At 46.7% G+C, this 26,889-nt stretch overlaps 1 protein-coding gene and 1 long non-coding RNA gene across 3 annotated transcripts in view; one reads left to right on the top strand and one right to left on the bottom strand.

Moving 5' to 3' along the window:
- Window positions 1-24,953, bottom strand: part of LOC131489463 (uncharacterized) — a 41,479-nt gene extending 16,526 nt beyond the window's left edge. The window contains exons 1-3 of one of the 2 annotated variants that reach the window (XR_009250571.1): window positions 24,751-24,953; window positions 23,982-24,121; window positions 23,653-23,725 (exon numbers count right to left, since the gene is read on the bottom strand). This is a non-coding gene — a long non-coding RNA (uncharacterized LOC131489463). The remainder of the gene's footprint in view (window positions 1-23,652; window positions 23,726-23,981; window positions 24,122-24,750) is intronic. The other variant, XR_009250570.1, reaches the window with a different exon arrangement.
- A 188-nt stretch (window positions 24,954-25,141) lies between these two features.
- Window positions 25,142-26,889, top strand: part of CCDC92 (coiled-coil domain containing 92) — a 30,757-nt gene continuing 29,009 nt past the window's right edge. The window contains exon 1 of the mRNA XM_058691463.1: window positions 25,142-25,617. The gene's annotated coding sequence lies outside the window, so the exon portion shown is untranslated. The remainder of the gene's footprint in view (window positions 25,618-26,889) is intronic.

Raw genomic sequence — 26,889 nt, 5'->3', positions numbered from 1 at the left:
CCCCAGAGACCCTAACATGCAGCAAACCTTGTGAAGCACCAATCCAGAGGATAAATGTGGTTCTTCACAAATGCCTGACCAAGGTCTCATCCTTAACATGAAAACATTCTCTATAAACTATAAAAAAAAAAACCCCAAAACACTCTACTTGACTTCTAACTCTCCCCAACACAGGCTGGGGCTCGGCAGTATTACACGGTAGTTAAACACAGGGTGGGCCCACAGGTCGCTGCTCAAATCCTATTCCTATCACTACCAGTGTGGCCTCAGACCATTTCCTAATCTACCTGAACACCAGCTACCTGTCTGTAAAATGGGTCTGTACCACCCACCTATCTGGATCACCGGATACTCTTCATTTCCCTGGTAATGCTCCCAAGTGAAATAGTTCCTAATTACATGAGTTCAGCACCCTCTGATTTAGATCCTTGCTCCCAACATGCTTCTCACAATTTGTAATTATCATCTGTTGATTAATATCCATGTAGACAGGAGCTCCATGAAGGCAGGAACCGGGTCCATTATGCTCACCAAGTGACTAGCATACAGCATTATGCTAGTCTCACAGGACACAGCCAAATGTCGGTTGAGGAATAAATAATCCAGACGGATGGCCTATTAAAAGGTTTCAGGTTTCATTCAGACCATTTCTTGCGTTGGGGAAAATGCTCAGAATAAATATTGGCCACAGAATGAGAAAGAAATCCTTTTCTCTAAAGACTCCTCTTTTACCTAATTTCCTAGCTCAGAATAAGCTGGATGTGCTGTGGTATCCACCTCTTTCCTTCTTTTTTCTTTTTTCCCTATCCGTGCTCTCCTTCCTCCCACCCACAGAAATTTTAAAAGTATGCTCTACATTATGTTTAACCACACACGTCCTTCACATGGCTTCCTTACTCACACCAGGTGTGAGGCTCCCCATACAACATGCTAAGTGCCTAACATCTGGCCTGGTTCATCTTAAACAAAACTGTCCTCTAGCAAGGGGCATGAAGTCAAACACCTTCAAGGGTCAGGCAGGTAATATAAAAGTGGGCAGCTGTCTGGTTTGAGACATCAGGGACTAGTGGGCCCTTCCTGGCTACTCTCCCTGAAAGGTATTCCATTCCTACAAATTAGACATTGACAGGCTGAAATAAGTCCAACAGCCACAAGTCCCTTGCAAAAACAAAAAGCAAAAAACCTAACTTGTGAGGAGATCCTGAACAATTTGCCCAAACTCTTAGAAAAAGTAATTTCAGTTCTTTCCAGTTATTGTCTTCGAACAGTTCTTAACTTAAAATATGATCTGAAGACTCTTGGGGGTTCCAAAACCCGTACAAAACAAGACCAAAATGATTTTCAGAATAACACTAAGACACTGTTTGCTTTTTTCACTGTGTTGAGATTTGCACTGAGGATCAAAAGCACTCGCTGGTAAAACTGTGGATTCCTCAGGCACCTCCTACGAAATCCTAAAGCAGAGACCCCAAACAGTGCCAGTAGTCAATTGCATTCTTCACCTCCATGCACCAAGAGTTATGAATTTTTTTTTCACTTAAGAATACCTTTGAGGGGCGCCTGGGTGGCGCAGTCGGTTAAGCGTCCGACTTCAGCCAGGTCACGATCTCGCGGTCCGTGAGTTCGAGCCCCGCGTCAGGCTCTGGGCTGATGGCTCGGAGCCTGGAGCCTGTTTCCGATTCTGTGTGTCCCTCTCTCTCTGCCCCTCCCCCGTTCATGCTTTGTCTCTCTCTGTCCCAAAAAAAAAAAAAAATAAATAAAAAAAAAAAAAAAGCGTTGAAAAAAAAAGAATACCTTTGAAAAAGCAATAAAAATTATTTTATTAAATCTAGACCTATTGGTTATACTTAAATATATTATTAGCTTTATTACACCTGCATTAAATATATACAAATATATTTCTAAATTCTCTATTTTTCGTATTCCACGTTTAAAATGGGAAGTATACCAGCTTGCTTAGCACAGTGCAACAGCTGCCTCGAGGAAAAGCACTTGCACAACTGAGTTGCAAGCCCAACTAGCCCCTTTCTCGACACAACATCATCTTTCACCTGAAAGAATGACAAACTGGTGATGCAGACCTGGGTGCTGCGCAGACACTTCATCGAACAGGAAATACCTGATGGTATGTGTTGCCAACGGTCAAACTCAAACTTTCAGGTGAAAACTGGGACTTTAGGAAAGTGGTGCCTGCCCCCATGAGCTCTACAGCTTTCCAATATTTGAAGGCTTTTCCAGTGAGACTGACAGTGATCCTTTTTAAACATGATTTTTTTTATTACATACAACGAAATGTGTGAACATTTGCAAGATCCACCTAACTCGGTGAAACAGTATTTTTCAAATGAGCAACGTGTGAGTGAATAAAATCATCACGGGTAAAAGATCTGTCCAAAGTACAAGAGAGACCAATGGGTTTTGCTACACTAAAATACAAAAAGTTCACTGATTCGGTTTCAGATTCACACTGCAGCTAACCTTTACGAGCTTACCACTTGTCAAGTTTTACTGCTATGTCACAAATGAACTCACAGTTAACTGAAAAGGCTACAAAAAAAAAAAAAAAAAATCCCTTTCCCAACTATATCACCTGTGTGAGGCCGGATGTCTTCATTTACTTCAACCAAAACAACAAACTCAGAGACTGAACACAGGAGATGTCTTTTGTTTAAGCCTCGTACATTCAAGGACATTTGTGAAAATGTAAACACTGCCATTCTTCCTACTAAATGTTTTTTTTTGGAAAATAGCTGTTTTTCATAAAAATGTCGTTTGTGTTAACACAAAATGGGTTTATCCTTATTTTTAAATAAATTAGTTACATATTTTTGTAAAATTTTGGTTTCAATTTCTATTTATGCTAAATGTCAATGCATATAACCCACATAAACAGAAAGCTCTTTAGGGTCCTTAATAACACTTTTTAAAGCATTGGGGCGCCTGGGTGGCGCAGTCGGTTAAGCGTCCGACTTCAGCCAGGTCACGATCTCGCGGTCCGTGAGTTCGAGCCCCGCGTCGGGCTCTGGGCTGATGGCTCAGAGCCTGGAGCCTGTTTCTGATTCTGTGTCTCCCTCTCTCTCTGCCCTCCCCCGTTCATGCTCTGTCTCTCTCTGTCCCAAAAATAAATAAAAAAATGTTGAAAAAAAAAAAAAATTAAAGCATTAAAAGGACCCAGAGACCAAAATGCAGTTGAGATTCCATGTTAAACACTTAAAGTTTAGAAGTATGTGAACAAACGGTAAGATGAACACTTACTTGTGGTTAGTAATTTGTCATCAGCCATTACTATTATTGAAGAAAAACGCTCCCCCCCATTCCTCCACAATAATTCCAAAGTTTTATACAAGAGAAATGAAAGATGAACATCACAGGAAATAACTCTCTACCCAGAGTGGTGTTCTATAGAGGATTCGGAAATTATCCCTTTAGGCAGCAATCCACTAATGTGTTCTTGTAAGACCTTGATTTCCAGGGCCAAGGCCATACAATTCTATCATACTGTTCCCCCTGGACATAACGGATGCCTCTGTTCACAGAGAGAGAACATGAAACCTGTCTCTAGCTTGGTTAGGAACTCCTCTTCCTCACAAATTATCAGGAAGTACCAGAAATCAACTCAATCAGATATTAATTTGGCAGTGGTACAACTCCAAGGGAAGAGAGAGCTCTGCTTAACCTTTTTCTACAGGCTTTGGCGCACAAAACAAACGAAAAGGCCATTTAGGTCCCTGGTGCCTTTATGCTGCCAAGTAACAGGGCTAAGAGATTATTTGTTCTGTTCAAGGCCAGGGACTCTGGGCACACAACAGAAGCGGCATCTACCTCCTCACTACTCTATTATACCTTCTGGAAATTCCAGTGTAAAATACACTAATGGGGTATAGGAAGACTTAGATACTCACCAGTTGACTTCCCTTCCTTAGCTATCTGTCTTAGAATAACTTAGCTATGGCAGGCACTTAGAACTCGTCGATTGAGACTGTGGAATGCCAATCCCGTTCTATTCTGCTTTACCATCACCATCAGCGCTGGAAAAGAAGATACGAGGGGCTTGGAAGATACCATTCTGGCCGCCCAGGGCAGGCTCATGGTCCCAAATGGGCCCCTCACATATCCCACATTTACGAGTATCCCACTCTTCCAGATACCAGAGCTGCTTTTCCTCGTTGGAGTCCCTCCACGTGGGCCCTGGGCCACCTCGGCGGTAACCGAGCACAGTAAAACCCCACCTTGTAAGGTGTTAACCCTCTCACCTGAGCGGTTGGCGCTCAGAAAGCCTCTGAAGAAGGATCCACCTGGCTCCCTGGATTCTAAAGCGGCCGCTAAGGCCTCTGGCTGCTCTACTCACACTTCTTCATCTGCCCAGGCTGATAACGCCCCAGAAGGCCCAACTGCCAGGTCACGTCTCTGAGATGTGCGTCTCCCTCCCAAAAGCGAACACAGGCTCCCTCAACTTCCTAGGCTAACTTCGGTAACCGGAAGTTGTAGGTGGCCAAAGCCGAGAGGGGAATTTCACTCACAGTGGTGCAAGCGCGCACCTCTAACTCCTGGCTCTAAACCTCTTGTGGCCAAACCCCTCCACGTCAGAGTGCCCGGCCAGCCTCAGAACACATTCCAGATTTCTACTCACCCAAAGGCCTGCTGAGATACTTAGGCACAGCACCCAGTCACTAGAGCACCATGCACTTCTGAAAACTGGAATGACCTCAAAACAAGGCTCCTCAAATAGTTCAGCAGCCTCTGGCCACTGGCTGCCATTGTGTAACGTCTTAGTAACAGCCTGGCCAGTATTCGGATACCCCTTTACCTGGTGCTCAAGTAGCAGGCAGCATTTCCTCAATATGCTACTGATAATCATTTACCTCAATAATTTACAGGATAATTCCCCCCCCCCCCCTCCCCAAGGACACTGCGGTCAACTTTTTAAGCTGGTCAAAGGCAGTTCTGGTTCCGGGCAGGATTTGCCAACCAAACTTATGTCAGCCAGGGTCTATGCTTCTCCTTTCCGGAACCAGGTCAAACTGTCTTACAGAAAGTCTTACAGACAGTGGCAGAATCTATGTCACTTTTGATGCCTTCCTCTCCACTTCCCTGCTACCAGTTGGCTAGAAAAGACTCCAATCCAGTATGACTGCTGGGCACTAAGAGAGCCCCTTGACTATGATCCTTTCAGCTATTCATCCAGGATCTCCTGGGGAGGCCACCCTGTCCCCTTGACCACTTTCCTTACTTGCGGTCCCGAGAATGTCAGCTCCTCAGTTCCTTCTCCCCTCTTCTCTCCTAGCCCCTTATTCCTGCCTACCCTTCTGTAAGCCCCACACCCCAGAAGTCCCAGGTTCCCTGCCCCCTCCCCTCACAAAGTTCAGCAGCTAATGATTTGGGCTCTCTGTTTTAACGAGACACAGGGAAGAGAACTGTTTTTACTCGGTCCCCAGGACAACCGCTTTTTGCAGGACCTGGTCTAATGACTCCTAGCGGAGAGAAGATAAAAGACCAAAGAAGCCATGTGTGACTTTTCTTTAACTGGAAAAGTACCACAGGGACTATGAAATTAGGTCCAAAGAAGGGCACCAAGAACTATGGAGGAAATGATGCCGGGTCCGCTTCTGAGGAGGAGGGTTACGTATGTCATTAAGGTGATAAAGGATGACACAGGTGCACATTCCCGGCTCCCCTTCAGCCACGTCCTCCCACAAAAATGACCTATGGAATGACACGGCTGGGTGGAGGCCCTGGCTCTGCCCCTTGCTATGTGATCATGTCCGATCTCAGACTGATCTGTAAAAAACACAAATAATAATGTCTACAACACTTTGCTGTGATAATTAAAGAAGATACTAAACGTGAAAGTACTTATCAAAGTGCCCACAGCACTGCTGAGGCTAAATAAATATGAGTTTCCTTATTTCCCCTATTTTTAATTAGTGCATGACACATTCGTTCCCTTGCCAAGAACACCCTTTCACAGGCAGAGGCTTCCTGAGACTAGAGGGCCCACCTCCCTGTAATTAGGATTCCTCCTGTGTTCAAAGTCAAGCACTGCTCTCTTACCTCCGTGTCTGCCTCCTGCACCTCCCTGTTTCCTCCCAGCAGCTCTTCCCTCTTGGCCCTCGACTCATAAGACGGTTTTAAAACACATCTGACTTCAGTGACATTTCTCACAGTGTGGACGCATTCTTCCTGTTCTCCGACTCTGCACACAGAAACGCCAGAGTAATGGGACAGAATGCGATTTGCTTCCACGATGGCCCCTATGGAATACCACGTACATAGCATAAGTTTATCTTATCCATCTAGTCAATGTGTAACATATCCGTGCATTAAGATCATACGGTTTGGTGGGTAGAACACCGGACTTGCAGGTAAGTCCGAAGTTCCAGTTCTTAATTGGACACTAAGCAGCAGCGTGACCATAGGTCCTCTGGCCTCACAGGCTTCAGCAGACTCATCGGTAAAGTGTTAGCCATGTGGATGCTCCCTCTTCCCCGTCAAATGGTGGGGGTCACACGCTATTCTCAGGGAGGAGGGCACTAACAGGGGCACCTAAGGGAAGTGCTGTCTTTCCGGGACATAATGAGAACGTCTACTCTAAGTCCCGCAGGTCAGCACAGGTACTCCCACCGGACTCCTCTGCCCCTCCCTGCCCCTCTCCTCTGGCTGCTTCTGATGGATCGGTCTTTCTCAAGGGTCCAGTCCTTCACGGCCAGCCAGGAATGACGCCGGCCCTGAGGGCAAGCAGCAGCTGCCAGCAGGAAAGTAGGCACAGGAGGCTCAGAAGGCTCGCGTGGGATGAGCTCAAATGCTCAGTGAGGATGAGTCCCTCTATTAAAACTTGCTTCCCCCCTGCCCTGTTGGAGTAGTCAGACCCAAAGGGACCAAATCCACATTCAGGCCCTAGAGAAAAAGGAACACAGACCGGGAAGCTCAAGCCACCCTCGGGCAGAGGCAAGGAAATGCCTGCAGGCCGCAGGGGGCCCAGCCGAGGCAACCAAACGAAGGACAAGGACACATGGGGCCTGAGAGGCTGCAAAAGGAATAAAACGTGGGTTTCGGCAGGACTGTCCCTGGTGACACCGGGAGTGGGAGTGTCACCGTAGCTTGGCAGAGTTAGGGATTTGGGATTCTAGCTATTTTTTTAAGTGCATTTTTTTTTATTGTGGCAAAAAACACACAACAAAATTTACCACCTTAACCACTTCCCAGTGAACAGCTGAGTAGCATTAAGTATATTCACAGGATTGTAAATCAGGTCTCGGGACATTACAAACTGGAGCCTTGTTCCCCACCCCCCGAAAAGCAATCCTCTCCCGTCTCACATACCTAAGCAACCACCAGTCTACTTTCCGTCTCTCTGAACCGGACCGCTGTAGAAATCCCAGATTCTGGCTCTTTTCAGACCTGAGTCACAACCCATAACTTGCATTATCTGGCAAGCCAAAGTAACCACTTCGGGGGAAATCAGATTTATAAAGCAGGCTCACTGAGGAAGCATAAAGCACAAGCGCAGCTGACTTCTTACAGCTACAGAATCATACAAAAATAACAAGAACCCTAAAATGGGATGAGATCTGGCAATCAGAGTTCGGATGAGCATGGACAGAAATCCCCAACAGGGCCAGGGAATGGTTACAACAAACAAAGCAGAACTTCGTGGTGTTGAGGCTTTTTTACTTGGTGGGACTGGCCCTGGTGGGCAGTCAGCGTTACTTCTGCAAACGCGTGCCATTAAAGATGAACGCCAAATTTAGCCAGTGGCCTCAAGCGAACACACCTTTGGGTTCTCCAGAGAAACATGCACAGGACCCAACTAGAAACGCCAAACACATGAACACTTGGTCATCAGCTAGGCCTGTGACCCTCCTTCCTGCTGTAGCACTCCACAGGCTAGATCCCAAGGAGGGCTCCTTCTCCCTACATTAGGGGTAACCCTCAACTTCAGACCGAAGTAAGTACCGGCACGTAGGGGAAACCAGTAAGATACTAGACCCGTATCTTGGGTCTTACCACCTGTAATAAAGAAGGCTGGCCGGGGGTAGCCCAGGCAGCACAGGAACACCGAGCCAATAAGAGCTGAGACAAAGAACATCAACCACTCTACCAGGCTTCCACACAGGGCAGTTGCCTCAAAGTCAACTGAGCACGTGGGGAAAGAGAAGAGGGAGAGGTGGGTGGGCCCTTCCAGGCAGGAGCGGCCCCAGCCTTACCACTCAGGACAAGTTAGGTCAGGAAAGAAAAATACCACCCGTTATCTATGGGCTTAACCTTCTAACTGGGCACAATAACTAGGCCCACTGGGATAGAGACCACTGAAGTGCCCTTACCTGATCAAGTCGGTTCTCTTCCTGTGGTAGAGAAATAAGGCCACGGGTGGGAGAAGCCCAGAAGCTGGGAAGCCAGCCTCAAGCCGCAGCAGAAGACAAGCAACCGTACGGCCTCACCCTCGGTGTCCCGAGGCCAACAGCTATCGACAAGGGTTCTCCCTTCTCTTGCTTCCCAGCTGTGCGTGGAAGCAACGAAAAAGTTTATTACGTATGTGAACCACAGAGATCCAGACTGCATGTTCCACTGGACTATTCCGGCTTTCAGCAGTGACCAAATAAAGATGAACAAATACCTATCCTCATCTTGAGCTGAAGTGGGGGTGGGGGTCGGGGGCGGGGGAGGGGAGCGATCATTAAAAAAAATTATCACAGAAGTGAAGGAAAAAAATAAAACAAAGGAAAAAATGCTTAGCTGGAAACACAATGGCTCTCAGAATCAAGTCTGCGCAGACACGGATATAAAACCATAATCCCAGGGTGAGAAGGTTTTCAGAAAATCATATTTCAGGAGAAGGGTGTTGTTGTTGAGGCTTTGGGGAAAACGCCAGAAACTCACGAAGTAACAAACTCCACTTAAAAACAGGTAGTACCTGGGGCGCCTGGGTGGCGCAGTCGGTTAAGCGTCCGACTTCAGCCAGGTCACGATCTCGCGGTCCGTGAGTTGGAGCCCCGCGTCGGGCTCTGGGCTGACGGCTCGGAGCCTGGAGCCTGTTTCCGATTCTGTGTCTCCCTCTCTCTCTCTGCCCCTCCCCCGTTCATGCTCTGTCTCTCTCTGTCCCAAAAATAAATTAAAAACGTTGAAAAAAAAAAATTAAAAAAAAAACAACAGGTAGTACCTCCTCAGTGAAGGCAGGAGCAGTGGGGGGAGAAAAACAAGATGGCGTCAGATTTCTGGTGCAGAGGCCTCCCAAGAGAATGGGGGAGAGTGGCACGGCAGAGTGAGATTTTACTAACCAATGGTTCACATGAAACGAAGTCACACCCCAGAGGGACAAAGAACTCGGACGGGTCAAAGGTGTTTCTACTGTCTTTAGAACTAAGGAAGGTGTTCAAGGTCTAGGGAACGCAAAGCCAGACAGAGGCAAGAGTTTAGTGAAAACCAAGGAGGCCGGCAGATCTTCCTCCTCACTGAGCCCAAAGGGCACATGCTTCGAAAAAACTCCAGAGACAGCTTTGGTTTGGAAAAGCTCGAGGGGGATTTTCCAGCTAGGAAAAATGGTGAAACAAGGGGAAAACGTGCCACAGTGACAAGAGTAAAAACCCCAAGACACTCCAGAAGAGGAGACAGTGGAGGGCCCACAGTGGATGGCTCAAGAGCCACCAAAGCCTTAGGATCCTGCTGGGTTGGAGAAAGGCAAAAGAAAAGTAGAAGGTCCGTATTATGGAAAATTTAGGATCACAAAGTTTTTTTAAGAACTGGCTCAGAGTACAGAGTTCCCATATTACGTATGGAATTTATATACATGGGATTCGAGGCATATAGGATCAAAGAGAAGCTGGGAAAACCTGAGAAACCCTAGAAAGGAAAATCCAGACAGTCTGTACAAGTTCACTCCAAGATGCTATAGTCAGCCTCCTGACAGGAATTTATCCAAACTGAATTTTAGGTTCACAGATACTGGAGACTGGATGCGAGTGACGGGAAGGGCTGGAACCTTAGCGGGTCTAAAATCAGCACCGGCTTTTCACCGTTCTGCAGACAGGGGAGCACTGAAGGGGCACAGACTGGAGCCAGGTTGAGCAGGCTGGTGCCCTGGCTTTACCACACGCTAGCTGTGGGACCTTCACCTAAGAGGTAAATGCAATCAGTAGAGATAATAAAGGCAGCTGACCTTGTACGGTAATCTTATGAGGTAGTTTAAGAACTAAATATGTTAACGCATAAGTACGGAGAAAAGTACCTGGAAATTTTTAAGGGCCCACCAAAGATCAACTGTTACTATTGTTATTTTATTTGTCCCACCTACTGCCCACCCCCAAGACTCTGTAACTGCTGAGAGCAGTCTGGGTGTAGACTTCAGTGTGGGGAACGTCACTTTCGCTTCGGAACTCTGATGACGTATTAAGGCACTTAGGTACCAAACTGCTGCCTTGTTGACATTCAGATGCAACATTCAGTTCTAAATCTCATGCATGTGGGGATGGTCTCCACAGCTCCCCAGATCCTTGGGGGAAAGGAAATATGTGAATGACATGAGGTTAGAATTACCAACTCTGCTAACAGCTATCTGAAGTAGCTGTATCAATTTCAGCAGAAATCACTAACAGGAGAAACAAAATCCTGCAGATGACCCTGAGTGACCCTGTAATGTCGAAGACTGAAAAAAAGAGGAAGAAAATGGGAAAGTGAAAATGCTTTCAATACATTTAGGGATTTTAGTTTTTCTATGGGAACAAAGGGTGACTTAGAACAAAGGCTGTTAACAGGGCTTTGAAGGGCAGGAATACATTTGGGAGAATTTCAAATTGTTTTGGGATTAGGCCAGGTTTTTCTTCCTTACTGAACTACACATGCCAATCATGGGGCCTACGAGCCTACAAATTCTGCTAATGGGAAGGGCCTCAGCTTTAAGGGAAGGCCCAGGCTGCCATGGACCACAAGACAACTCCTTTTCACCTCACCATGGCTTCTAAACCAAGTGCAGACACCTGACCCAAGAGCTTAACAGTCACCTCTGATGTGGCTTATAACAACAAAAGCAACAACAAAGTCTGATTCCAACCTCTCTCTTTCTCAGGAAGCTAACTACTGAGAACGAGGTGATTAGCCGGGAGAGATACATGTGAAAGGTCACGATGTACAAAGGACCTAGAGAAGCTATGAGGATCACAGCAAACCAAAGTCAGGAGGAAACAGAATCTCTATAAGGCAGAGAAAAGACAGACGCGGAAAGGAAAAAGAATAAGCCAGAGGCAGCAAGAGGAAAAAGACACAAAAGCAAAGAGAGCCGCCCTGCGAGACCCTACTGTCCATGGAAAGACTGTGGCTCATCTCCAGCTGCCTGAGCTCCTGAGGTTTCTCTGGTCCCGGTGCATCCTCGCACCACATTTTGCAAAAGGGTCTGAGTAGCTCTCTGCTCCTTACAACAAAAAACAGCTAACTTGAAACAGTTACTTCAGCTCCCCTGAGGATGGCGTTTGCCCAGGAGGCAGTTTGGTGCCTCCAACAGATTCCTGGCAGGTCCACCCTGTCAGACGTGCCCAGACATCCCAGCAGAACAGGGGTGGCTCAGCCCTTAGGCACCCTCAGCACAGTCCCAGGGCCTATGAGCATCTCAAGGGCCTGTGAAAATGCCAAGACCTGAGAAAAACATTCATTGCATGCAAAATATGAGAAAAAAATCATAACATCAGAGTCAATCAATGTTTAACGTCCATCCACTACTAGTCAAACGAAGCTTAACACACAGCTTTGCCTATGCTAATTTCATGTGGGACGTGGGTACGCTTTTAATGTCGGCTCCATGACATGGCAAAGGCCGCCGGAAAGAAGTGCAGGGAGGCCTTCCGAGGTCTACAAGCCAGTCCCCCAGCAGTAGACACGTCTGGGCTGAAGCTGGCACCTGCCCAATCGACCCCTTGGATACGCTGATGCGAAGTATCGTGCCTTGCCACTCAAAACTGAGCACTCTAAGTTAGAAATCGACCCCTACCTCCCAAATGTAAACATACTATCAGTTCAGCACTGCGGGTAGTAGGAGTCTATTATCTTTTCTTAATGATGTATTTCACAAAACCGAAGCCAAACAACCTCCATTAGCCATCCTACTGGTTTTTCCAAAATGAAGGAAAAAACGTTATTCCTGCCTGCAAATGGTCCTGCGCATTTAAAGGATTTAACTGTTGGCACTTTTCGGAATAATACATAAAAACTTAGTCACGTTTACTCTGCTTTCCCTGTGCAAGAGCCCCCTCAAATGTCACGAATAGACCTAAACATTCTCTTCCATTTAGTCAGATTCTCAATTTGTTCTCAAATCTATTTTTCTAATAGGAGGTGGCACAGAAGTTACACAAAATTTAAATCTTATGAAAGCAAAAAAGCCAATGTGAGACTTCTCCAGGCATTGTGCCCATGGCTGTAACCGGCCACACACAGACAGGCCCCCGTCTGCCCTCCGGAGCGCCTCGGCCCGCCTCACTGTGACCAACTGGCTCTCGTCACTTTCGGTGCCCCACACCCCCACACCCCCACACCCCTGTCTCTACTCCCATGCACCCTCTCCCTCTCCACCCACACCCTCGGACTACGCCACCTCCGCAAGACCGCTCTCAAAGCGGCGGTCTCCTTGTAAGGCCACCAGGCCATTCCTCACAGTTCACGGATTCCTGGCCCCTACAAGTCTTCGTGGTCAATTCTGGCACTTGTTCACCTCCCCGCAGCCCTGCTGAGGGCACAGACCAGTTCTTTCAGTGCTGGGGCTAAACACAAGTATCCTCCAAAGGTGTGTCCGGACTATTCTCTAGCTCAACCACTGGCCTGGCTTCAATGAGAACCATCTCTGTGACAATTCCACCTTCTCTTGTAACCAGTCTCATCTTCTTACTTTTATTTCCCACTGCCTACACGAGTACTTCCCTATCTTCCCACAATGAACTGAAAATCATTCGCCATCTTCCAAGTCCCCGTCAAAGACAACATTCTCCCTCAACAACATCCCAGACTGGTCACTCTAAAGCCAGCTCTCTTCTCCTCCTCCCAATCCCCACACATCTTTCAACTCTGTCTTCCCTCCGCTTGTTTTTCCTTCAGCATTTAAATGCAATGCAAGTTTCTTCTATCACAAGGAAAACCAGTATTTAATCCTATCCCTTCTTTAGCTGCCATACCTTCTCTCTCTCTCCTCCATTTCCCTATAGAGGCTCTTAAAAACTTATTTTCCTGATTTCTACAGCTTTACTTCCCATTCATTCCCCAACCACCACCACACCACTCAAGTTCCTCTTGGCCAAACCCAAGGGCATCTGTAATTCTTTATCTTGCCGAACACCACCAACCACATTCTCTGTCTTCCACTCTCGCCACATAACCCTCCTTCCTTCTCAGTCTGCCTGGAAAGCCTCTGTTCCTCCGTAAGTACTAGTATTCCCCTGTATTCCACCTCAGCTCTCCTCGGCTCCCGATTTACATCCACCCCAGTTCAACCATCTAGACCACTGGTTCTTGACTGGGGTAGTTTAAAACACAAAAAACCTTTTTCGGAGTCTATGTTTTAACTGTCCATAATGCCTCAAGAGGGCACTCAAACACCTGCTCAGAAACCTTCATGGATACTTACACTAAGGTATTAGAACCTGGAGTGAATTTCACAGTAAATTACTACCTAACTAGATGCCAAGCATCATATAGATTTGTACAACCTGCAAGTTTCCTGATTCTAATTGTGAGTCTGGGGGCTTATCACAAGGTCCTAATCCTTTCATAACATAGCTGGTTAACAGGGAAACCTGACACATTTGCTAGCCGATGCCAAGTACTATGAATCCGTGAAATATTCTTAAATCCTATCGAGCTTAATCCCACGTGTTTGAAATGGACACCTAAAAATAGTTTTGAAAGCCAGAGGGACATCCATGGAGTTTACTCACAGAAAAAAAAAAAAGGTTCAGATTATTTCTATGAACAGTTTTATCATTTACCTAAGAGGCAGAATTTATAATTTTTGGGAGAGAGGTTTGCTCTGCCTACAACAAGGGCCAAAAGATCTGTCACAATACCATGGAAGGCACGGCAAAATAAGATGTGGAAATAAGCTATGATTATTTTATGAACTTGTGGGATATGAAAAATAAATGAGCTCTAGAATAGCTTTACTGAATTTCTTATAACGTATCAGCTGACACAAGAGACACTGCAAAATCCAGAGTTAGAATAAAGGTACAGAAATGCTTTAGCGTTAGAAAAGCAACACAAATTAGTGCTTTTTAAAATAAGCTTTCAATGCTGCTGATACAACTCCAAAGTTAAATGTCATTTTTTAAGACTTTCTCTTCCTCCAATTTCTGTACAAATGATCACGGACCACAGCCACTGGTTATCCATCTTGTAAGTATTCTTCCAGGACTAGCTGTGGTAATTCTTTAAACCTCGGCTATATGACTTCAATTTGGCAAACCCAGTTTCACTCCTTTCCCCTTCATAACACCTTGGAGCCACGTACAACGACCGCTCTCACACATCCCTGGAACTTCCTCCTCAGCTGCCAAGACTCTGCTCTCTCACGAGCACCCCTGCACCCGCTGCCCAACCAGCCCCCCAGGCTCAGGCACGCAGCTAGGCAGATCTCCCCTGGGCCCGCAACGGTGCAATGAAGCCCTGGAATCTCTTCCCTGAGCATTTAGAATTGGGAGGCGAAAGGCAGGGTCTATGAAGCCAACTGGCAGGGGTTACAGACTCAGGACAAAGGCAGAGAGACAGTAGCCACGCTGACTCCTGTCGACTTTCCAAACACTGGTGGGCCCCAGCTGAAGAAACCACCTTGGATCCCATGGAGGCCTCCTCAGAAATCCACAGTCAATTAAGCCATTTCAATGGGTTTATTGGGTTGATTTCTTTCAACCACCAAATGGTCTCTAAGACATCCTCCTTCCTCTCCAATAAATTCTTTTGCAGGCACATTCTCCCTTACCTTTTCCTTTAATGTGCCCATGCCGTGGCTCTGCTTTGAGCTTCTTCTCATTCTGCCCCACGTGTTCTCACCCATCCAGTGGCTTCCATACCAGCCACATGGCAAGCACACCGTGAGTGATTCTCAGATCTCTTTCTACACTTCTGCTGTAGACTAAATGTTTGTGCCCCCCCCCACCCCCCCACCAAATTCGTATCTTGAAACTCAATACCCAACGTGATAGTATTAGGGGTGAGGCCTCTGGAAGGTGACTGGGTCATGAGGGTGGGGTCCTCATGAGATTACTCCCCTTTTATAAAAGAGACCCCAGAAAGCTCCCTTACCTCCTCTGCCGTGCAAGGCAGGGAGAAGACGACCACCTATGAATGAGGAAGCGGGCCTCAGCAGACACTGAATCTGCCAGACCTTGATCTTAGACTTCCGCTTCCAGGACTGAGAGAAATAAACGTCTACTGTTTTATCCACCCGATCTATGGTGGTTGTTACAGGAGCCCCAATGGACTGCAACAACTCCTAATGGTGAGGTGGGCACTGCCAGACGGATGCAGACACAGGGCACTACCCTGCCCAAGTCCCGGCCTGTCCCTATGCAGAAGGGACCAGTTTGTCAACATCGACAGAAAATCACTCCAAGTAGTCAGGAGTACCAACAGGAGCACCAACACTCTTCAGAGAAACCACCACCGGCTCAGAGAGGCAGAGTCTAGTCCAAAAGACAACTACAATATTATCCAAAGTTAGCGTCATGCAGTCTTAAATAACTCCACGTAAAAGGTATCAACCGTCCAGTCTTAAGCTAGACAGACATTCCCTAATCTTAAACAACTTATAAACGTAGAATTATACTCCAAGAAAAACCTGCCACATAAACACTGATTTTAGTAACAGACTTGTGCACGGTGCCCACTCACTCCTATAACAAAGAGTACATCTGCAGCATAAAAGCATCTTCAGAAGAACTACACGTCTGTCCTGTAAGCCTTCTACACTCAGCACGTCCAAAACTCAATCTGTCATCTCCTCACCAAAGCAACTGCATTCTCAACTACAGGAAATGGGCCCACCAGCCCCTCAGCTGCCCGAGCCAGAAACCTGGTTATCAGCCACCCTCTTTCCTCTCATTTAGTCCTGTCCACTCGATCTCCTCTCTACCTCCTGAATATATTCCCCATTCCACCTATGCCGTCTCGGCTGGATTTGTGCCACGGCCATCTTCTCCTACAAAAAGCCTCCAGTCTTGCCTCCTTCTAATCCATTGTCCATCACAAGGTAATCTTTCTAAGATGTAAAATTGGGGGTGGGGGTGCTGCCTGGTGGCTCAGTCAGTTGAGCGTCTGACTTGATTCTGGCTCGGGTCAGCATCTCCCAGTCCTAAGATCAAGCCCCACATCGGGCTCCATGCTGGACGTGAGGCCTGCTTAGGATCCCTTCTCTCTCCCTCTGCCCCTCCCCTGCTCACATGCGCGTGTACACACTGCCTCTCTCAAAAAGTAAATAAAATAAAATAAAATAAAACGTGTAAAATGGGTTGCTAGTACCCTGCTTAAAGTTCTTCAAAGGGCCCCAGTAACTTTCAGCGTAATTTCCAAATTTATTCATAAGGTTTTTAAACTTTGAACCACGTCAGCTCCTACTTACCTCTTGGTTCGTCTCTCACCGCTGCCCATTCCAATTCTGGTTCCCCTCACACCAAGTCTCTTCAAACTCCTCAGGCCTTGTTTGCTACTATGCCTTGACTACTACCCTCTTCTCCCCACACTTTTTACCTCCAGGCCGTAACATTAGCTGTTCCCTTCATTTACCTTCGAGCTCACCTTAGACATCACTTTTCCTAGGAAGCACTGGATTATGTGCGATGTCTTCCCATGTGCTCCCAGAGCCCTTCCATGTCCTGTAATCTATCTCCTCTTACCACACTTGAATTTGTCCACTAAAGCACATGTTACTCCACATCCACACTACCCACTGCAGGGCCACAATTACACTTGATAAGGGGATGAATCCATGTGCCTTGATGGTGACCTTTGCAGACTCACGCATAACGCATCTCCCCCCTCCCCCCCGCCGGCACCCAGGGCTCCACTCTGCTGACCCGTTCACAGGCCCTGCACAATAGCCACGCTCTTGGTGCTTCTGCCTATGGTCCAGCTGGCTGGACCTCCTCATCCTGAAAGACTCCATTAAATGCAACTTGCTCTGTGACCGGATCCGTGTGTTTGAAACACAGCGAGGTAACATGAAAAGAAATCCCGTGGCCCATGTTTAAGTTCTGAATATATTCTACAGATATAAAATTAGAAATGAGATCTATTTTTAATGAGATCTATTTTTATTGTGCAAATTATATTGCTAGAAGCAATTTTCCTCCAAATGCCAAAAGCAACAAAATTCATTCAAATTTATTCCAAATGCATCACTCAAAAATGTTCAGATATTAGTTTTTAGAGTACATTTTAGAGTATGCTTTAATATAGGATAGAGCTTACCTATTTCTAAAAATGCACATACCTATTAACCATACAACTAACATATGTCCTGTATATAATGTCCTTTTAAATAGTAAATATTCCATTATAAATATAATAAATATAAACTTGGAAAATATAAGTAAAAAACTTTAAATCACCCAACATCCTACCACCTAAAGTCCATCATTTTTAAGATTTTCATCTAATTTCTTTTAGACATCTTTCTATCATAGGTTTTTGAGGAGGGTTGTTGGGATTTTTTATTAAGAGTACGAATCATGTCATGTATGCAATTTTGTATCCTGCTTTTCTCCCACTTAACACTGTCACAGGCATTTTAATAGTCATACATTGTCCACTGGATGTACCACAACTTAATCATTCTGCAAATGCACCCTAAATAATAATTCTATGACACACATCTTTTGTTCTCTATCTAAAAATATGCCCTTGACGGTTCTTATATCAAGGAATATGAATACTCTGAAGGCTCTTGATACATATAGCCATTGTAACATAATAGGACACTTTCACCGCATCCTAAGTACTAGGTATTGTTAATTTCTTAGTCTAAATTTAGGCCTTCGTTAAATTGTAAGTGAGAAATTGTAACACCCTAATTACAAAAGTAAATACTCATTATAAAAAAAAATTCAAACAATGCAAACACATGTGAAATAAAGTCTCTCCTCTGCTTTTCCCTCAAAAGTAGTCACAGTTAAATATATTTTCCATGTATCCTTCTAGACCTTTTTCTGTTTTTATTTAGAACACACACACACACGTATGAATACATTTTGTTACCTTACCAAAAAATGGAATTAAATTTGCCTTTTTGGCTCAATAATATATCCTAGGCATCCACCCAGGCTATGTCAATGCATACAAACCTACCTCTCTTTTTAAAAGTTACAGAACGTTCCATAGTATAGAGGCACCAAAATTTCCATTTTTTATTATAAATGACGCTGCAATTGACTTCGTTCATATTAACCTGTGTTCTCTTACGAGAATATTACAGATCCCTTGAGGTGTATCTGCTAGATCAAAGCATGTTTTTTTAAAATTTTTATAGCTTCTGTCAAATTGTTTTTTTAAAAAGGTAGATCCAATTTTGCATTGCCAACAAAGTATTAGGTACCTTTTTCTCCACACCTTCAAATATCTTTTTAATTTTTGCAGATTAGCCCCCAGTGGAAAAAAATTTAATTGTTTCATTTTGTTTTTTAACATTTATTTATTTTTGAGAGACACAGAGAGACAGAGTGGGAACGGGTGAGGGGCAAAGAGGGATATACAGAAAACAAGCAGGCTCCAGGCTGAGCTGTCAGCACAGAGCCCGACGTGGACCTTGAACTCAGGAGCAGCTGAGATCATGACCTGAGCCAAAGTCGGATGCTTAACAAAGCTACCCAGGCACCCCAATCTAGTTGTTTTAATTTTCATTTCCCTAATCACAAGTGATGCTGAAATCCTTTCTCTGAGAACTATTCTATGCTCCAATCATTTAATTGTTCATTCTGTTACTCTTTACCTCTCTGTACACATTACAAGCTTTTTTCCCAGGCTATCGCCTTGTAAATGTCTTTTGTCACACACAAATATCAACTTTGATAATGATTAAATTTATTAATATTTTCCTTACGATTTTGGGTCTTGGTCTTGCCTAAATGTCTACAAAAAACAAATCGTATCTTCTATAATACATCCTCCAACATAATTCCCTTTATTTTCTTCTAAAAACTTTACAGTTTTTTTGTTCTCGAGAGATTTTTGTTTGTTTGTTTGTTTGTTTTAGAGAGAGCGCATATATGCACATACTCAAGCAGGGGAGAGAAGCAGAGATGGGGAGAGAAGCAGAGATGGGGAGAGAAGCAGAGATGGGGAGAGAATCCTAAGCAGGCTCCACAGTCAGCATGGAGCCCAGTGCAGGATTTGATTCCACAACCCTGGGATCACAACCTCAGCCGAAACCAAGAGTTGGGATGCTCAACTGACTGAGCCACCCAAGCTCCCCTTGAATTAGTTCTTTACATAAAATTCATTTTGAATATGGGGAAGTAAAATCTTTCTTCCCAAACAGTCACTTATCCTTACACAATATAATGAACAATCATTTCCCAACTGTGTCAAAATACCAACTTTATTCTACTCTAAATTCCTATATAGAAATAGGTCCTATTACTGGATTCTACTTTGCTCTATGTAGCAACCTGCCTATTCCTGCACTCAGCATTTATATTACTGCAGCATTACAGCATCTTTTGGTATCTGGTATGGCAAATCCTCTATCACTATTGTTCCATTTAAAACATTTCTTGGCCATTCTAGAACATTTACTCCTCCAGATGAATTTTAGAAGCAACTTATCAAGTGTCCAGAACTAATTCTCACTGGAATTTCACGTGAAACTACATTAAAATTACAGTGTAACTTCTAGAATAGTTCAGTGTTTACAATGATGCTTTCCCCTCCAATAACATGTAATGTTTGTCCGTTTATTTAGGTTAGCTTTTCAGTTGCTTAAGTAAAGATTTTTCTTCATAAAGTTTTTGTGCATTTATTTTTAAGCGTCTTCTGGTTTTGTTGCTCTTGAGAATAAAATCTAACTTTTCCGTATGACTAATGACAAACTATTTGATTGTTAGTGACAGTACACATCTTTCCACATCTTTAACAAATTATCCAGTGAACTGTCTGTCCACATCCTGTAACCACTTGTGTGTGGACTTATATTATTTTCCTCATTGATCCATGTGAGTTCTTTACATGCTGAAGGTATTAAGTCTTCACTTATGTTTGTCACAAATATTTTCCTACTTTGTGGTTTGGCTTCTAATCCTAGGGTTTTGTTTTCCTTCTCTTCTTATGTAAGTTTTAAATTTTTTGTAGTCTAATCCACTGATCTTTAACTACTAACAGATCTGAGTGCCCCGGAGTTACCAGGATCTAGACCTCTTTCCCTCACACCTGCACGGCAGATATTTTCTTCACTTAGAAGATTCTAGTTCAGGGGCGCCTGGGTGGCTCAGTCGGTTACGCGGTTAAGTGTTCAACTTCAGCTCAGGTCATGATCGTGAGATCTGCTGTCGGCACACAACCAGCTTCGGATCCTCTGTCCCCACCCCCTCTCTGCCCCTCCCCTGCTCGCTATCTCTCTCTCAAAAGTAAACATTAAAAAAATCCTTGAGTCTTCAAAAAAAAAAAAAAAAAAAGATTCTAGTTCAAGTCTGTTTGATTGATTACAAAGTCTTTGCCCACCTCAGCATACAGAACCCTCTTTTCCAGATGTTTAATATCTACTCTCACATTTTATGATTTAGGGGGCATTCATGATGATTTATCATTTACTATACACTCCCATGTGTATTTGGGGGGTGCTGGATAGATTCCAGTGACCTGTACAGATATTATAAAGCCAGCATGACACCGTTTAGAACGTGGCTCTATAACACATTTAATATCAGAGAGAACTTGTCCCACCTCATTACTCATAATTATTCTGTCCGGTTTATCCCAAAATGGATAGTTCTATAATGTTTAAACATCACATCCAGGAATACAGCCTATTTTTTCATTTAAGACATTCTCTCGTATCTTTCAGGATATTTATGGTCTCCTCTGTGTAGACTGCACTCATCTTTGTAAGGCTGTACTTACATTTTTACGTTATTTCGTTGCATTGTGATCAGAGCCTGTTTGGGGTTTTTTGTTGTTTTTTGTCTTTTCCATTTTAGTTTCTGCCCGGTTATTTCTGGTATTCAGAAAGCTATAAATTTTATATATGCATTGTGTACCCAGTCACTTCCTCAATTTTTGTCTGATAGTTTTTTGTCATTCTCATTTTTGCAGCTGATAGCATCTACAAATACTTCTTTTCATTTTGGATCCTTCCCTCACTCTTATTCCATGCATTACTGCTTTGATAAAACTTATAAACAGCTGTTAAATACTATCCTAATTTTTAATTTGACTCTAATACCTTTCTATTAAATACAATGTGGATAACTAGTTTCATTTCTATGTATACTTTAGCATTAAAAAGTGCCTACTTCTTGAAAATAAGAAATAAGGATTTTTTAAATCAAACTATCTATTTGCCCATAGTTTAGTGGCCGTTTGAATTCACTGTGAACTCCAAGGGAAAGATCACCTCTCTTCCAGACGGACTTCTAAAATGGCCAGCCTCCTCTCCCGGACTTCCACTCTGCCCACCACCTCCACATTCTGCATGTAGCAGCTGGAGTGGCTGTTTAAAAATGCAGATCTGATTATGTCATTCCCCTGCTTCAACCCCAACCCTTGCAACGGTTTCCCATTTCACTCAGAATAAAATAAAACATCCTTAACCTGTCCTACAAGACCCTACATGATCTGGCCCCCTGCCTAGCCACGCTTCCCCCTCACCCACCAGAATCCATCCACAAGCCATTCTTTCAGTTCCTGGAATGGGCAAAGCTCTCTCCCCCTTCAGGGCCTTCCCACATGCCATTCCCCTGCCTGGAAAATTATCCCCCACTTCACTCTACACTAACACCTACTCACCCTTCAGATCTCAGCTCAAATCTTATTTTTGCAAAAAAGTCTTTCCCGGGCCTTCTTTCCACCATCCAAAATGTGTTCCCCTTTTTATATACACTCTCTCGTAACCAGTACTACCCAACTTTCCTGACAGATACCACCATTGGTGATTGTACGTGCAGTTGTGTGGTTGTTTACTCTCTGGTTCCCTCCACCCCCACAGATTATAACGTCCAAGAGAACAGGAACAAATTGATTTTGCTGGCCACATTGCAAGCATTCATATATATCTGAATGAAATAAAAATGCCTACAAAACCCCTCACTGTATTTCTTGCATCTTAAAATAATACCCACCACGTCACTGAATCAATATTTAAACGGTTAAAACTCTGATACTGCCTGCAAATTCAGTTAGAATACACTTTACCCCAAGGACGTAAAAGCTAACCTGAATCTGATGCCGCCACGGGAAAATACATACACAAATCTGTATCAGTAGGAAATAAGTTTTGTTTTGCGTAGTGTTGTTTGCTGATACTTTATTCACAGTCAACTAATGTATGTGTCTTATCTCTTAGAGCAGGTACAACACTAGGAAAAATATGCTCTGTCAAATACTCTTCAAGCAGTCTAACAGGTTAACGGTACTTGATAAAAAAATTACAGCAAAATCACAAACTAAAGAGCACTCAGAGTTGGTGATCTCTGGAACAGACACAGCCGGTCAAAAAAGACGTACACCGCGTTGCAAATAAAAAAATCCTTTTGGATCACAAAAGCTAATAAAATCAGCATTTACATACCAGTTTACATCCCGCAAAGGACTTTCACACGCATCATGTCACTGAACTGTGAGGAGCAGACCCAGCAGGTATTAGCATTTATAGAAAAGGAACCAGAGGCTTAGAGTGACTGTCCTCCTCAAGGTCACAAGACTTGAAAGTAGTAGAGTCATGATTATACTGGGGGAGGGGCCGAGGTCCCACATGTAAATTTCTTAACCAAAGAGAACTTCCATCCTAAAGGCCTCCTCTCTGTAATTAGTGCAGCTCTGTGCTCCCTTCACTAAAATTTCATTGCACCAGAGAACCACCGCCAGAAGAGCTCTTTTAAATAAAGTTAAAATTTAAATGGCCATCAATCTGGGAAACGGCTAAATAAACTATGGTGTACCCAAACTACAGAACGTGATGCGGCAGCTCTTACAAACGAGTTAACACGCCCGATGCTGAAACCGGAAGATAAGAGTCCACCAGTCCTCGCTAAAACAAAGATAATACGAGTACACACGCGGAAACACATTTGAAAAGATCTAGAAGGATACACACCGAACATAAAAGAGTTATCATCTCTGGAGACAGGGACCGGTCGTGACCATGTCTGTGTTATTTCCATTTTTACAAAGAAAATGCATTGCTTTACTTATTAAAAAAAAAAAAAAAAAAAAAAAAAAAAAATTTTTTTTTAATTTAAATTAACCTGTGGGCTAAACAGAAAGGTCACTCTTCTGCTCTAAAAGCTATGCCTCCATAAAGGAAGTAGGGGCCTCTCTAAAAGAGAAGACCAAATAATATAAACGAAAAAAACGGTCCCATCCTGTTCAAACAAGAAACTGTCTAAACGTCACAGAACGCTCGTTTAAAAAAAAAAAAAAGCAGTAACTTAAAATTATTATTATTATTATATTATTATTATTATTTTTTTTTAGTACCTGGTCTCCTTTGTTGCAGCAAGACAACCAACAAACAAACTAGCAACGGGAAAGAGTACAGAGCGGGCTCCTCCTAGAGAGATTGGAGTCGTTAGAGTTCGGCAAGGAAGGGCTCACAAAGGAGCCGAGTTTCGAGGGAAATGAGAGGTGACTTGGCAGAGAGATGCGGGCAGATTAATCCGGATGGGAAAATGTCTGGGAGGTGGAGATACGGAGTTAATCAGGAGCAGGGGACAGTGAGCACACGGAAGTCAAGTCCTGAAAGAGGAGAGGATTCCTTTGGAGGTGGGAGCCGAGAGGGAGCTCGGCTGCGCGGCCATCCGCTTTACCTGGGTGAGAATCCGGCCCTTGTTGTGGTCAAACAATGGAGGCGGCGTCCAGCGGCAGCGGCGATCTGCGCAGGGGGCGCGAAGGCTTCCTCATCACCTGGGCGGGGGGCTCGGCCGGCTCTGCTGGGACGCAGGGCGCTCTAAAAACACACACACGCGCGCGCACACACACACACACACACACACACACACACACACACACAGCATCACACCACGCAGCCGGGCTTCTCGGCGCCGCAGCCCGGCTCCCCGAGCCCTCGGCGCGGCCATTACCGCCTCTCCGGGGACCCGCCTGGAAAGGCTCCAAGGCGCGGCTCCACGGGCTTCGTAAGCGGTCTCGCTCCCCCTTCCCTCGGCTCCGACAACAATGGAGCCCGGCTCGGGAGTCCGGCTCCCGCGGGGCCTCCGCCCGGCCTCGCCCCCGCCGCTGCCCGGCCCTCGCCGCGCACCCCGGCCGCCATCTGTGACCCCCCGCTCCCCGCGCCGGCCCGCCAAGGCCCCGCGGCCAGGCCGCCCTCCGCGGGGCCTGCCCGGTGGCCGCCGCGCCGCCCGGTTGCGGGGGGTGGGGGGTGGGGGGGGCGCTCTGACCTTTCCTACCGACGCCCAGGGGCCGGCCCCGGCCCGAGGCCCGTCCTAAGTGATGGGTTGTTTTTCTTTTCTTTAACCCACTCATCCTCCCTCCGACCCGGAGCCCGCTCCCCTTCCGCCCCCCGCCCCCGCCTCGTTCCCGAAAAGAAATAGACTGCAGCCCGGCCGCCCGACAACTCACTCCAAGTGAGGGGTTGAAGCGCCCCAGGCCGCGGGCTCCGCGCACCCACCCTCCCTCTCCTCAAGGGACACCTCACAGGTGCGCCTCCGAGCCGCGCGCGCGCGCTCCGCACACCCAGACGCCTCCGGGGGACAGCGCGCGTGCGCACGCACGGGGCCGACGAGCCCCGGGGGAGCGGGGGCCGCACGCATGCGCGCCGTCCGGCCCTCGCCCCGGCAACCCCCCTCGCCTCCGCCCCCGTCGGCCGCCCGTGCGCGCGCCCTCCCCCTCCCCCCCCCCCCCCCCCCCGCCATCCCAGGCTGGTCCCGGGTACCCACCCCCGCAACCCCGGCCCTGCGCGCGCGCTCCCGCTCGCCCGCTCGCTCCTCCTTCCCCGCCCCACCCGGGCCCGCGTTACCCCGGGCAACCGCACTGCGGCCGCACCTGAGCTCTGCGCCTGCGTCCCGCCGGCCAGACCCTCCCAGCCCCTCGGTCCCGAGCCCTGCCCCACCACAGCTGGGGGAGCGGGGCATCGTCCCCTCCCCGCGAAGTGACTACCGAGCGGCCGCCCCCGCCCTGCCCCGCAGACAGACCCGCCGCCGCGCCGGCGCCTCAGCCGTCCGCCCGGTCAGCGCGGCCTGGCCTCGCCGCCCCGGCCCCCGCTCCCGGCGTGCACCGCGGCGAGCGCTCGGGTGGGAGCCGGCGAGATGCGTTCGGCGGGCGGCGCCCACTGACCTCCCTCGGCCGCCCGGCCGGGGCAGGGCCGAAGCCGGGAGCCAGCCCCGCCCGCCGCCCCGCCCATGGGCCGCCAGCCCCCGCAGCCGCCCGCCGGGAGGACCGCGCCGAGGGGGGGAGCCGCCTGAAGGACCGCGACGGCCGCGCCCGCAGGTGAGGCGGGGCCCGAGGTGTGACCGAGTGCAGCCCCGCTCACCTGGCGGTACCTCTGGGGAGGCTCGGCGGGCGCCGGCGGGGGGCGGGGGCACCTGTCCGGACGGGAATTTATTTAGACTGTTTTAAAAGCCCTCGCTGCAGGGGGAGGGGGTCCTCCCGTCTCACCCCCAGGGCTCGCCGACGGGGAAGGGTGTCCCCTTGCGGAAACAACTCGGGGGGCCGGGGGACGTGCGGGAGACACGAAAAGGCGGAGAGGAGGGCAGAAATGAAGCGCAGCGACCCCCGCGCCGGCTGCCTGCGGCGTCTTGCAGCCCGTTATGGGGAGGGGGATGCCTTTGCCAGGGCTCCAGTCCAGGCTGCGGACCGTCTGCACCGCGCACCCGAGCCAGTGCGATGGGGCAGGAGCGGCCGGCCCAGGGGCCGCTCCTGCCGGCCTCGGGGTGGGATTGTGGGGTGAGGGATCCGCATTGCAGGTGCACCGGGAGCGCCCGAGGGCCTGGCCCTGCTTTGTCTGGGAGGCTGTGGGGAGGAGGCCGTCTGAATCCACATCGCCTTTTTAATGCGTTTTAACACACTGTGGACGTTAGAGACCCTCCCCGATGAGTTAGATTGTCTCTCTTTCTGATAACCCTTGACGTAAGTATCTACCTTACAGCCCTTTTCTGAGGCTTTGACGTGGGCTGTAGATTACCCCGAATAACGATTTGCTTGTAATTCCTGAAATTGAGCGTAATGCTAATATGCAGTAGAGCTCCAGGCTTGACTACGGAGCTGCCGTTGGCTGCAGTGAGTGACTCTAGTTTTTCTGACTTACGTGTTCCTGCTGACCTGTGTTATTTAATTTCAAGCTTTGATAGTTAGCAGGATGATCTATTCCAATAACGAAAGTGGGGTGACCTAAGAGGAGATCTAATCGGGCTCCGTAATTAGGTTGCAGTAATAGGTCTCATTGCAAAACACAAGCTCCGCGACCGTGGTACTTCATCATATTACGCATTTCCAGAAACCTACCTGTAAGAGTGTTAAAGCTAGAATTGCTGGGTTCTCTTTTAAGATTTTTAGGTTTGAGACTTCTATAAAGAGCATTGTTATTGTTTTATTAAATGGGGGCTTTTTTTTTTTTTACATCGCCAAGAATTTGTCTGCACTTTTCTTGCTGTTGAATTGTAAGGAAAAAGATGCTCACGTTTAAAGTGACTTTTATCCCCAAAGAGGCTTTGAATTTATGTATTTCTTTTGGCTAAATGTTCATCTTACACGAAATATTTT

The sequence above is a fragment of the Neofelis nebulosa genome, chromosome 11 (genome assembly GCF_028018385.1).
Source record: "Neofelis nebulosa isolate mNeoNeb1 chromosome 11, mNeoNeb1.pri, whole genome shotgun sequence".
Classification (NCBI taxonomy): Eukaryota; Metazoa; Chordata; class Mammalia; order Carnivora; family Felidae; genus Neofelis; species Neofelis nebulosa.
Note: the sequence above shows the minus strand (reverse complement) of the source record. Positions and strands in the feature narration are given on the sequence as shown.